The sequence below is a fragment of the Sturnus vulgaris genome, chromosome 4 (assembly GCF_052056855.1).
Source record: "Sturnus vulgaris isolate bStuVul1 chromosome 4, bStuVul1.hap1, whole genome shotgun sequence".
NCBI lineage: Eukaryota > Metazoa > Chordata > Aves > Passeriformes > Sturnidae > Sturnus > Sturnus vulgaris.
The window spans coordinates 27,300,593-27,312,957 of NC_142246.1; the positions used below are offsets into that span (position 1 = coordinate 27,300,593).

The 12,365-nt window shown below is 40.3% G+C and overlaps 1 protein-coding gene across 1 annotated transcript in view; it reads left to right on the forward strand.

Moving 5' to 3' along the window:
- CRACD (capping protein inhibiting regulator of actin dynamics) overlaps positions 1 to 12,365 on the forward strand; it is a 128,996-nt gene continuing 116,631 nt past the window's right edge. The window contains exon 1 of the mRNA XM_088163397.1: positions 1 to 266. The gene's annotated coding sequence lies outside the window, so the exon portion shown is untranslated. The remainder of the gene's footprint in view (positions 267 to 12,365) is intronic.

A 12,365-nucleotide genomic window follows, 5' to 3' on the forward strand; every position in this document is an offset into this window, starting at 1 on the left:
AGGGCCGCTGCGGTGCCGGCAGCGGGAGGGAGCCTCGCCGCAGACCGGAGCTCCGCAGCCTCCCGCGGGGCTCGGCATCCCGGCCTCGCCGCTCCGGGAGCGCTCGCCGTGCGGAGCCGCCCGCTGCTGTGCGGAGCCGTGCGGGGGTGTTCCCTCCGCTTTGTGCTGCCCGGTCTGTGCTACATGTGCCCTCTGGCTGGGCAACGCCAGCGGCGAGCAGCCCAGGGGCAGGAGCTGCGCCGGGAGGACGGCCAGAAATCCCCCCCGTAAGTAGTTCCCTGCCGCTGGTGGGCTGCCTTTGTTCGTGGAAGGTGTAAGGAGGCGTGCGGGTGATTTTCAGAAGGTGTCACTTCACTGCTGCCGCGGAATTCAATGGCTGGGCTGGTTCTCTCCGATTCCTTCTGCTTCCCCTTTGTTAGCGTTTTCCCGGGGAGTCCTGTATTGTTTCAGCTTCACTGAAAAAAAAGCAGGAGCTGTCAAAGAGATGACTTTGTTCCCTGCGATGCTTCTCTAGAGCAGCATCGCTTTGTTCAGGCTCCCGTAAGCCATTTGTCACACGAGTGCCGCCGTAAGGAGCGGGCTGCGCTCCGCGCCTGGCGGGGCCGCGTCCCTCTCCTGCTGGAGCAGGTAAGCCAGAGGTAACTCCATTTCACATGGGAAATCCATCTCCTTAGTTACGCCATCTCCTCACTTCGGAAGCGTCTGTTTCAGCGATAGGAATGTGTGTAACGCGCATCTTTTCTATGTCACTGCGTGATTTTTAATGAATGACGGTTTGGGGTTTTTTAATTAATTTTGCTGGTATTGCCACTAGTTAGTTACAAATCTGGTTCTCCGTAGCTGTAGTATGTAAAACGTTATTGTGCCTCTTCTCTGTCATTTGAAGTGTAAGAATGCCCAGTTAAAACACAGTTCAAGGAGTAAATAGAGACCTGGAAACCACAACTGTGCGTCCTGAAAATTTAATATGCTTGACAATAATGGCACTGAAAATGATCTGCTGTTGGGGGGATGGGACCATGGAGAAAGGGAAGAGTAATTTGCAACCACAGGCCTAATAATAGATATTCTGTCGATAATAGATACATAGATAATATAATTTGTTATCCTCCTAAGCATGTTTTCTGTACATACTTTAAACGACATTGTATGAAAAGAATTCTAGGTTATTTAATATAACTGATAGCAGTAACATGTTTTAGCAGATTAAAGATGATAAATTAGAGCCAGAACTGACTTTTATTTAGTATTTAGTAATGCGTGCTTAGTAAATTCCCATCACTGAAATAAATGTAATTGCACCTTGCATAGACAGCTAAGTCTTGTAACTATACCGAAACCTTAATCAATGGGCGTAAATGTTATCATGAGTTTCTTTAGAAAAGCCATTGATACTTTTATCAATGAGTTTCTTAAAAAAAAAACATTGATACTAGTAGTTAGCAGTTTTAAATTACTTTGGGTGGTTTGAATCCAGGTCAGAAATTAATCAAACAGACAAATTCAACTCTTCCTTTGCTGCTATCAGTTTATCAGATCAGAGGTTGTGTTTGCGTTTGAATATTTCATTGCGAGAATTAGCTTGAATTGAACACTATGAAGTGTATGGGAATTTTCTATGAAAGTGATTTGTATATTTATTTGTACTCCAGTTGCATAATTACAAGAATTATCTTGGAAATATTTATTGGTAAATATGGTACGTAGCAAAGAGGTTTCTGCTGGTTGGTATTAATCTGTTCTTCTCCAATAGGAAAATCTGTCTCAGTGTACCTTGTTCTAAAATTAAGGGCCATTTTCAAATACACACCTGGCCCACCCTGCATTTTAGAGAGAATTGCTTCACACTTATAAGCAAATATTATTTTTTATTTATATACTGTATAACAGAAATTTTAGAAGTGTACTGGTAGCAAACAGAGTTGGTCTGAAGTATGAATGGCTTGCTGGGTCCTACACTAAGACATTAACTTTTTTCTTTCTTTTTTTTTCCCTTAGTTTGTTTCTTATTTTGGTCTGTTGTTTTGTGAGGTTATGCGGGTAGTAGCATATGTGAAATGGAAAGACATTTGTGAAATCTTTTTTCTTTTTTTTTTAATAAACATACATTTCCTTAAAACCTTAACAAAATTTATTAATTATTAAAATATTGTTTGGCAATAATATTTAACTTTAAATGCAGATACTAAAAAGCAGCCGTTTTGGTTTCACACTTCTGATTACAGCAATAAAAATAACTTTTGCAGTTTCTTCTGCTTTGGCTCTTAGTCGCTCTGAAGAGTGTTTTGCCAGGTATCTCAGTCACTGAAAATGGATTTGTCTGTGACTAATGTAGTTTAGAGTTATTTCAATATTCCTGTTATAGATGTGTCAGGTAAGATCTTTTAAATAAGAAAAACATGGCATAATAAATGTTGAATGAAATGTGATGATGAATTTATGAATATGAATATTTGGTTGTTGTTTTAGAATGAAATCTAACACAAACAGAATTCTTCATAGACAGTGTAAGGTTGAATGACTATGTTTTGACTTTTTGTCCTCACAAGCCAAGAGACAAGATTTTATTTTCATATTCTGAATTATTCATATTTGAAAATTGCTGACTCTGATTGAGAGGGACTTTTTTCTCCTTCCATAAAATCAATGCAGTCTTTATTCCATAAAGGCCCAAATAAGAGAATCATGGCAAAAAAGGTTAAGCCTACTATTGGCACGTTGGAAAAATACAGTCAATTTCTTTGGAATCAACAAACCCAGGGCAATATAGCTGCATAAGAGCTGCCATCAGCATGATGTAAATATTGAGATGCTCTACATGTTGAGATGCTCTAAACATCTGCACGTTGTCATCGAGCCAATTATTTGAACTGATATAATAAATAGACAAGATATAATAAAGTTGTATAAAGTGCACTGTAAAATAGAATTAATTGGTGTTAAATAGTATGATAGAAGGCAACCTAAAATTGTAGGGTTAACTTAAATTACATTACTGCTTCTACTGGAGGGGCCTTTTATTTTTTAAAATCTGTTATTTAAATTAGCTAGTGATGGATAAAAATTGTGTTTGTTTCAGTGGAGACTCCATGAGTTCTGCCTTTAGGGAACAATCACTTGTATTGTAGATTTTACACTTACTGTTTCCCAACATTTCCTGAAGGAGCTTTTACTCCTTTTGATTCCCTGCATCACGACTTCTCTCTTTAAGAGCTAAAATATATTTTGTTAGAAGCATACAGCATTTACCCTTGCTTCTCATTCAGCATTTTCACTTATTTGATGAAGCCTTACAAAGAAACAAAATTTACTTGTAACAAATATATTTTTAATTAATGCTGTTCAAGACCAGTCCATCACATGAGCCAAATCACAGTGATTTGGTAATTAAGTTTGGTGGGAAGAAAAATATAGAAATCTTGCTGCATATTATCCTGGGTAAGTGGCTTACAGTGCTGTTTTGCCACACATTGAGTGAAGCCGATTCAGATGCCACTACAAATGTGTAAAGTACATCAATGCGTTTTTAAATATAGTTCAGCTTCTTCTTTGTATATGTATGCTTTGTACCAAATCACGGGAGTAAAATTTCATGCCTCTAACAAGGCCATTTAAGAAAATTCTATCACATGCAGATGATTTTACTTCATTTCATTCACATCCCAATGATGCTTTGAAATGGCTTATCGTTTTAATGCTAATGCATGTGAGAGCTTTATTTTCTTCTCCATTATTGCCTTAAGAAAAACAGTAGGAAAACCGTCGAAATACGTAAAAACTTTCCTCACACTTTTGTTTGGGAGTGCAAACTGCTGTGCATTTTGCTAGCATGCTTGACCATCTCTTTCATTACTCAGCATGTTTTGAACGTCAGCTGTCAGACTTGGGCAGCTTCATAGAGCAGCTCAGTCTAGTGATTTGTGGTAAGGCTTCAGTAGGAGGATGCTGCACGTTAAAGATTATGTTTACTGTTCAGCTGAAATGTGGAGGGAGTGTGATGAAAAGAATTGAAGTGAAATGAACCGTACAAAATTCTGACTTTCATGTTGCTCTTCAAAGAAAGCTGATTTTCTTCAAAGTAACATGCTGTCTTTCTCCGTGGCTTTTAAGAAAGCCGTATTTGAAACTTCAGCACAGAAAAAAAAAGAGAGAAAAAGGTACAATTACAGTGATCTGTGGAACAGTTTGGGCTAGATGAGAAAAATAGTGATGGCAAGCCCTGTGAATCTATGATCTGTGGGTATCTGTTGGCACATATGTGAGAGAGTTGGGTCTAGTGGATCCATCTGCCAAAAAAACGGAACTGCCTTCCATATTGTAGAACCTCTTTCCTCTTGCTTATAACTTTGGCAAATTTTAGCCATGTGGTCTGTAGTTCATCACACATATTTGTGACTCATATGAATTTTTATTTTAATCAATTAATTAGTTGAAAATTAGACTAGTTGTGTTGACTTGCTAAAATATCGTAAGATAGTTCAGTTACATGGTACTGTTCTGTTTTTTAGCTAGGCTCCAGATCCTGCTAAGGCAGTGTCCTTTTGTCCAGTCTTCATTTTTACTCTCTGAACAGTCTGCCCAAGTCTTCTGTCCTAAGTCTACAAAATACTAGTCTAAAAATAAAGTTTAAATACTAAGTCTACAAAATATAGTAGTTTTCATACACTTTCAACACTGTTGTTTTCACATACCTGTGAAAATGTTATCAAATAAAATGAAAGATTACATGTTTATTCAATACCCAGTGCTACAGAGTATTTTTAACAGTGACCTCAGTGGTACTTGCTATATCTGCAGTAGCAATTGAAGTGGGACTGAGACTATACTATGCTGGAGACAGAATTAAAATTAAGGTTTGCGATAAAACAAAGATGTTGTAGTTATGAACTGTATAAGGGTTGGGAAATAATTCTTTGGAAGAGCTGTGGTTTATGGTAGATTACTCAAGTTGCTGCTGCAATAAAAACAAACATTGTATGGTGATACATAAGACAGGACAACAGCATGGAAGACATGAGAAATCCTCCTCAACTGTAACACCATGTCCAGGTAGGCTACACACTTCAACAAAAAATGTGTATGAATTGGAGAGTATCCAGAGGAGAGGAATAAAAATAATTAAAAGAATTAGGATATTTGGCTTATGAATGAATGCTGAAACGTCTGGACTCGTTTCAGCTCCAGGAATGAAGAGTGTTCATAGTTAACAAAACATGATAACTTCCTAATGTCACAAACCAGATGATATGTAGTGGGCTCAGCAATAATGAGGTTGAAGCAATGGAATGGATTACTGAATCTGGATTTTCATGATTTTAGCATCATTAAATGTTGTTTGAGTATTAATCAAGAAAGACAAAAATATAGTTGTATTCTTTCTGGAGCAGTGGTGGAACAGATTACTCTTTGAGGTCTCTTCTAGTCTCCTGAATCTTCAACATCTATGCACCCTGGTGTTGATCAGATTGTACCTTGTTCCCTCATCAGTGCTACCTGTGGCAGAATTGCCTGTATGTGATATCTCCAAAGAGAACTGGGTATGTGAGCAGAGCAGTTCAGAGCTTTTGCTGTGATCTCTTGATTCGGAACAACTCTGACATCCACTTCTCTCTCCTTTCATAGTGATTCCTCTGCTGGGCAGAAAGTGTGAGGGAGGAAAGTGCCATGGGCTGCTGGGAGGAGCCTGAGATCCAGCTGACATAGGGAAGAGCAGGTTTGGAGAGCACAGGTACAGATTTCACAAGGAACTGGGCTAGTAGGACAGTGCATGAACATGGGACATGATGAATGTGAAGGGGAGCCAAGACTTAGGGACAGGGGACTGGGATTTGATAAAGAGTAGGATACGGGGTGAACTAGTAGGTGAGAAGTTGGGTTACTGGCAGAGACCCCAGTATAACAGAAGCCTTGACAATTGCAAAGTGGGATTGACAAACTAAGAAGACAACAAAGAGCCAAAGGAGATTAAATTAATGACTGGGAAAGTTATGTTGGAGACTATGGAACAGAAGTAATTAAAAGCTGGAAAAAAATTGCAGAGTCCTTCTTCTTAAGATTACATTGTCTTCTAAATCTTAGCTGAGAGCCCACAGTTCTATCTTAGAATTCGGGCTTTAGTTGACCCATCATAAATGATTTCTTTCTCCTTTCAAACGAGGATGGACCACCTGTTACTCCGAAGAGTAGTGCTGGGAATGTAGAGACTATTCTGTATCATACTGGTCTTATGTGGTTGAGCAAAATAAAAGATTCAAAAGAAGAATTTTTCAATTTATTTTGGTTTTCTTGGTTTTTTTATGTTTGTTGGGTTTTTTTGACAGGTTTGCAAGTGAAAGGAAGGAAGTGCTAGAACTTCACAGAGCTGTCAGAATTGTAAGTTGCTCTGTAAGAAAAAAAAAGAAAAAAGTGAGCTGATTTTTTGTCCTTTCCGGATCCCGTTCCAAGCTTGGTAGATATTTTGCAGTAGCCTACGCTGGCCCATCTGGGGGCTATGATGATGAGCAGTGCCATTCTGCTCTCAGCCCTTGAGCTTTGGCAGTCACTGCTTCATCCGCTGCTCATGTTTGGAGGAAGGACAGACACCCTCAGCTCATACATGTGGGTTTTGATGTTCTTCCCAACCACCCTGTTCCAACATCCCCTGTTGACAGCACAAGGGTGGGCTGTACTAAAGAGCCCTGCTGTGTTTTTTCTGGCAAGTAGATTAATCTTTCAGCCACCCACACAGCCTGCTGAACACTGTCACGAGTTGCTGGGATCTGGTAGCCTGATACCAACACCTGATATCTGACGAGCTGTGTGCTTTGGGTTATTGTGTTTCCTTGGATAGGAGGCTGGAAAAAAAACCCCAATGTAGGTAAGCTTTGGAGCACACAGTGTTTACTTCAGATGTGAAGTGAAGGCTCCATTTGGCCCGAGATTACCTCCCCTCACACACCTGCCTGCTGGAATACCCTTTCCAGCAGTTAAATGATAGATTCCCAATGCCTTAAAGGTTCCCATTCCTGGCACTCTTCAGGAGCCTTTCCAGACAGAGGCTGCATCAGTAAGAGGCAGATGGGCTGTAAGCCAGAAGGGTCACTGAAGTAATTCTTCTTCAGCCCAGGTGGTTTTGTGGGTCTGTTCTACATTGTCAGAGTGAAAGAAGCTGAAGACCCGTTTGTGACTGACAAGGTACTGAATCCTTCTGTTTGTCAAGCAGAACTGTGACAGTGGCATTAACTGCTAGATTGCATTTTGCCTCATTTTATCTGCAGTGTGCTTATTTACAAATTGCAGCTTGTCTGGTTTGAGGAATCACCCTTGTAATGCCCTGGCCCACTCAGCAGGTTTATGGAAAGCAGTTTGATTCACTCCGGGTGATACAAGGGAGAGAGAACAAAATTCTCAGGGAATTTGACAACAAATTTTTACTTGCAAATTTTAGAACTTTTGGGTAGAATAATGTACTTGGCAAATTTTATAACAACATCCAGACAAAGTAAGGCACTTCACACACTTAGCAAACTTTAACTTGGTGAACTATGACTTATCCAGACACAACAAGCACTTACGAAGGCATTGACTGCAATATTTTAGTCTGGTTTCCAAAATGTTTTGAGAAGAAAGAAAGAAAAAAAGGTATGTAATCACCATCCTAGGATCCAGTGGAGTGTGGCAACTCAGCACAGATGTTGCTGTCCTTTTTTCTGCTCTGGCCCAGTGGGCCCTCCTCTAAGCCTGTGCTTTAGTTTTCCTGGACGTTGCTGGCATAATTTTGGGGCTCACCACATGCCATGAGGTCAGGTTCCATTTTGGACCAGACCAGAGGCTGATTAAAGCTCAGTGGGCCTAGGGTGTGGAGCAGAGCATTGTTCCATGTACACAGAACTCACCCTGACCCCCAGCACTTCCCAGTTGTTCTGAGCCCATCAGTCATTCCTCCGGTCTCCTACAGCCTTCACTACCACTGCAGTCAAAGGTTGTTTTTTTTTGTTTTGTTTTTTTTTGCTGAAGGGTTTGTTTACATATCTGGACTTCTGTAAAGCCTTTGACATCACAACATCTAGACTGGGAAGAGATGGATTTGATGGGGGGAGTGTCAGATGAATAAGGGATGTGTTGGACCATTTCATCCAGAGTCCTGATGGACATCAGTGACCAGTTGTGACCCTCAGTGGTCCATATTGGAACCAGTGCTATTTATTATCTGCATTAATGATATAGACAATAGGATTGAATGCAGTCTCAGCAAATTAGCAGATGACACCAAGCTTAGTGGTGCTGTTGACACACCTGGAGGATAGGATGCAATCCAAAGGCACCAGGACATTCCAAGGGGCCCCACGGGAATCTCATGCAATTTAACACACCCAAGTGCAAGGTGCTGCACCTGGGTCAGCAAAACCCCTGGCTATCAACACAGGCTGTGCATGAACAGACCAAAAGCAGGGACTTAGAAGTGTGTTAGTGGAGGAGATGCTGGACATGACCCAGCCATGGGCACTCACAGCCCAGAAAGCCAAATGTGTCCTGGGCTGCATCCAAAGCAATGTGGGCAGCAGGGGAGGGAGGGGATTCTGCCCCTCTGCTCTGCTCTGCTGAGACCCCACCTGGAACCCTGCATCCAGCTCTGGGGTCCCCTACACAGGAAGGACATGGACCTGTTAGAGGAGGGCCACCAAGATGACTAGAGGGTGGGACCACCTCATACAAGGAAAGGCTGAGATAATTGGGGTTGCTTATCCTGGAGAAGAGGTGGCTTTGGGGAGACCTAATTGTGGCTTTCCAGCACCCAAAGGAAGCCTACAAGAAAGATGGAGAGGGTCTTCTTACAAGGGCATGTACTGATAGGAAAAAAGGGAATGGCTTCAAACTGAGTGTAGGTTTAAATTAGATATTAGAAAAAAAATCTTTACTGTGAGAGTGGTGAGGCACTGGAACAGGTTGCCCAGAGAAGCTGTGGATGCTCCATCCCTAGAAGTGTCCAAGGTCAGTTTGGATGGAACTCTGAGCAATCTGGTCCAGTAGAATGTGCCCCTGCCCACAGCAGAGGGGTTGGAACTAGGTGTTCCATAAGGTTCTTTTCTACCCAAACCATTTCATGAGTGTCTGACACGTACATGGAGTACATGAATGTGCATATAAGGCTATATACCTTGAAGAAACTCCAGCTGTTGCTGGAGTGACTTTCCATCTCCATGGATTTTTTGTGTACCTCTGCATCCCTTGAACTAACCTGTTCACATGGTCCTAAATTCTGTGTCCTTCACTTTGTATGTGCCTCATTTAGAAGTTGTAGCTAATTTTAATAATTTTAATCAAATCCAATTAATAGAATTGCTGAACATCATAACTGACTGCCGTAATGGTTGTGTTTTAAATGTGTCAATAACTACATAGCATTAAGTAGTCTCAAAAAAGCAAGCATAGCTATTTTAAATTGGACACTAAATATTAGTGACCATGTTTTTTCTATAATCTCTTATGTGGCTATACTTCTGTCAGGTGGGTCAAAAACATCCTCCTTGCCTCCAGTGTGCTCTGCAGTGTTAATCCTTCCCTTTGAGGTTTCTGGCCCCATTTTCAGTCTGTCTCACTGACCACTTTTGAACTTTGAGAACCTTTGACTCTCTGAGATTTACATTCTTTTGTGTTGCTATTCATTCGTGGCATGGGCACAACTGACCACAGGTGTCTAACTCCATTTCTCCCCAGGACCAGTCTCAGTTTTGCCCAGGCACACAACTAAACTGCATATCAAAGTTGTCATGTGTATCTGTTTATGCAAAACTTTATTGCCCATGGCAAGAAAAGCAGGACTCTGTAATGTGTGACAGAGTCCCAGGTGTCCAGCAGTAAATACACCAAAGCCCAGTCAACAACTCTCTGTTATGTATTTTCAATAAGTTCTTTACAGATGGTGCTATGGACCCTGCTGTTGATTGTGATTGTGATTATTGTGTAGCTTTTGCAAATTTTCATTCATTTCTTTTACCACGTGTAAACTACTAATGCAAGTTCCCTACATAAGTAGCACTGTTGCCCTTTCATGTTACATAGCTGTTAGAAGGTGTTATTTTTAAGTTTTGACCCTGCTTTAGTTGGAGTGCTACAATAATTAGCATAATTTAATATTTGTTTTCTATAGAGAGAAAGATATGTTCCATAAATTCAAAGTATTTTAATACTGTAGAACTGTGACTAGATCTGCATGGCTAGAGCCTGCATGTGGCAATGCTGACTGCACCAGAAAGGTTTGTGAGGAAATGAATCATTTGGTCTGCAGAGCAGAGCATGGCTGCTGTGTCATAAATCAAGCCTTTGTTTCTAAACAAGAAGAAAAAAAGTTGCTTAACTTCCCATTAAATTAGCTTCAGTTTTTCAGTTCTCTAACCTGTTAATTCTTATCTCATTAATAATAATAATAATAATAATAATAATAATAATAATAATAATAATAATAATAATAATAATAATTTAAGTAATATTTTGAGTGCAATATTGTGTATTTTGTATGCCATTGGATGCATTTGTGCAGTGTTTTGCTTTTTTTGGGCAGAACATGCCAAGAAGATGTCTTATAGCTGCTGCCTATAATTCACTTTACTCATCCTCTAGCGCATTTTCTTTATTTGGGCCATAGAATCATAGAATTAATAAAGTTGGAAAGGACCTTGAGTCCAATCTTTGCCTGAACACCCTGGCTAGCTGACTGGCTTTTCAACTAGATTGTACCACTAAGTGTCACATCCAGTGGTCTCTTGAACACTTCCCGTGTGTAGTGACCCCACTACCTCCCTGGGCAGCCCATTCCAATCCTTGATGACTGTTTGAGAGAAAAAATTCTTCCTGATATCCAGCCTTGCATGGCTTGAGGATGCATCCGCTTCTCAAAAGGCTTCAAACCTCAGAATGAGTTAGCCAAATAATGGATATTCTTACTTTTGAAAGGCAGTTGATGTTCTAAATACCTAAACTGAGACATTTAGGATTTTTCTTAAAACAAAATGTTAAAATAAGGGTTTTAAAAAATAAAAAAAAGTCGATAGCTCTAAGTGAATATGAGGGAAATTTGACTGGACTGCTAAAAAATAAGGTATTTCTTAAAGCAGCCCCCAAATCTCAACCTTGATTTCTAGTAGGGAGAGAAGAAAATCAAACAAAAAAAACTGTTGACAAGTCTTTTTTTTATCTTCATTTCACCTTTGCAGCACTGTATGGTTTAGGATAAAATATTGAGTTCGTCTTTTAAAGCTTTAGAATATTGTAAATTCAGCATTTTCAGACAATGAAGTTGCTTGATTCACAATGAAGCAGAAGGAAAATGGAGATAATATGGGAAACACTTTAGGAAATGCTTTGGCTTGGGTTTATTTTTTGTCATTTTGTGAATCATCTTAATTCCTTTCAATCCTCCCTTCCAAATGAACAAATAACTCCCACACCCCAAGAATCTTGCTTTTCTTTTCTTCTTTTTACCTTCAAAAAAGATACGAGTGCAAAAAGAATTCTGACATTAATAGTAGTTTTGTAAAAGTTGGTTCTACATCTGTGGTTCTAATTATTAGGAGATATTGAATTATAGAATAATGTATTTATTAAAATATAACACAGTGAAGATGTATATATAAATTCACAACTATGTTATTGAATATAATGCAACACATAATAGAATTAATTTTTATCCCAAATAACAAATTAGGGAAACCACTTAATGCATGATAATTTTATAGACCAGCACTAGCCTGCCTAATCTCATTTCCGCAGTCCTTGTGTAAATATTAGCATTTCAGCACCTGCTTCAAGAGCAAACTCACTGCACTGCCATCCCAAAGTGCTAGTGCTGGGAGACGGGATTTCAGCAGGGAGAAATGCATGCCAGCATGGGAGCAGAAGCAGTGCATGCAAGGTTTCACTACACGCTCACTGGAGTGGTGCCAGATTTGCTGGAGGAAAGAAGCAAAAGGAGTGTGTGTTGCTATTACACACTTCAGAAGTGTGGTCTGTGAGGAGGTGGTGGAGTCAGCTTGGCCCCTGGGGAACATGAGTTACTCTTCTGTGTACGTGTTTATTGTTGTGTCTTGAAGAGCATCAGTGGTTTCACATCTGAGAGGTTTGATCTGGCAGGGAAGGTGGCTGGTGTCAAAATTTAAAAGAATAAATAGCAGTACCATCACAAGTAAACCTACAAATGGTGGCAAGACAAGGCTGCCTGGGGACTGGTGCTGGGAAGGGCTCTAGCTGTGTTTAATCAGGCTGTTATCTGGTGACCTTCACATGTGCTGCTTTGTGTGTGTTTGCTTTGGTCTCTGCTCCATGGCTGGAGCTCGTGCTGAATTCTGCCTCTGCTCCTCATGCCTGCGGGGACTGCACTGCCAGCTTTG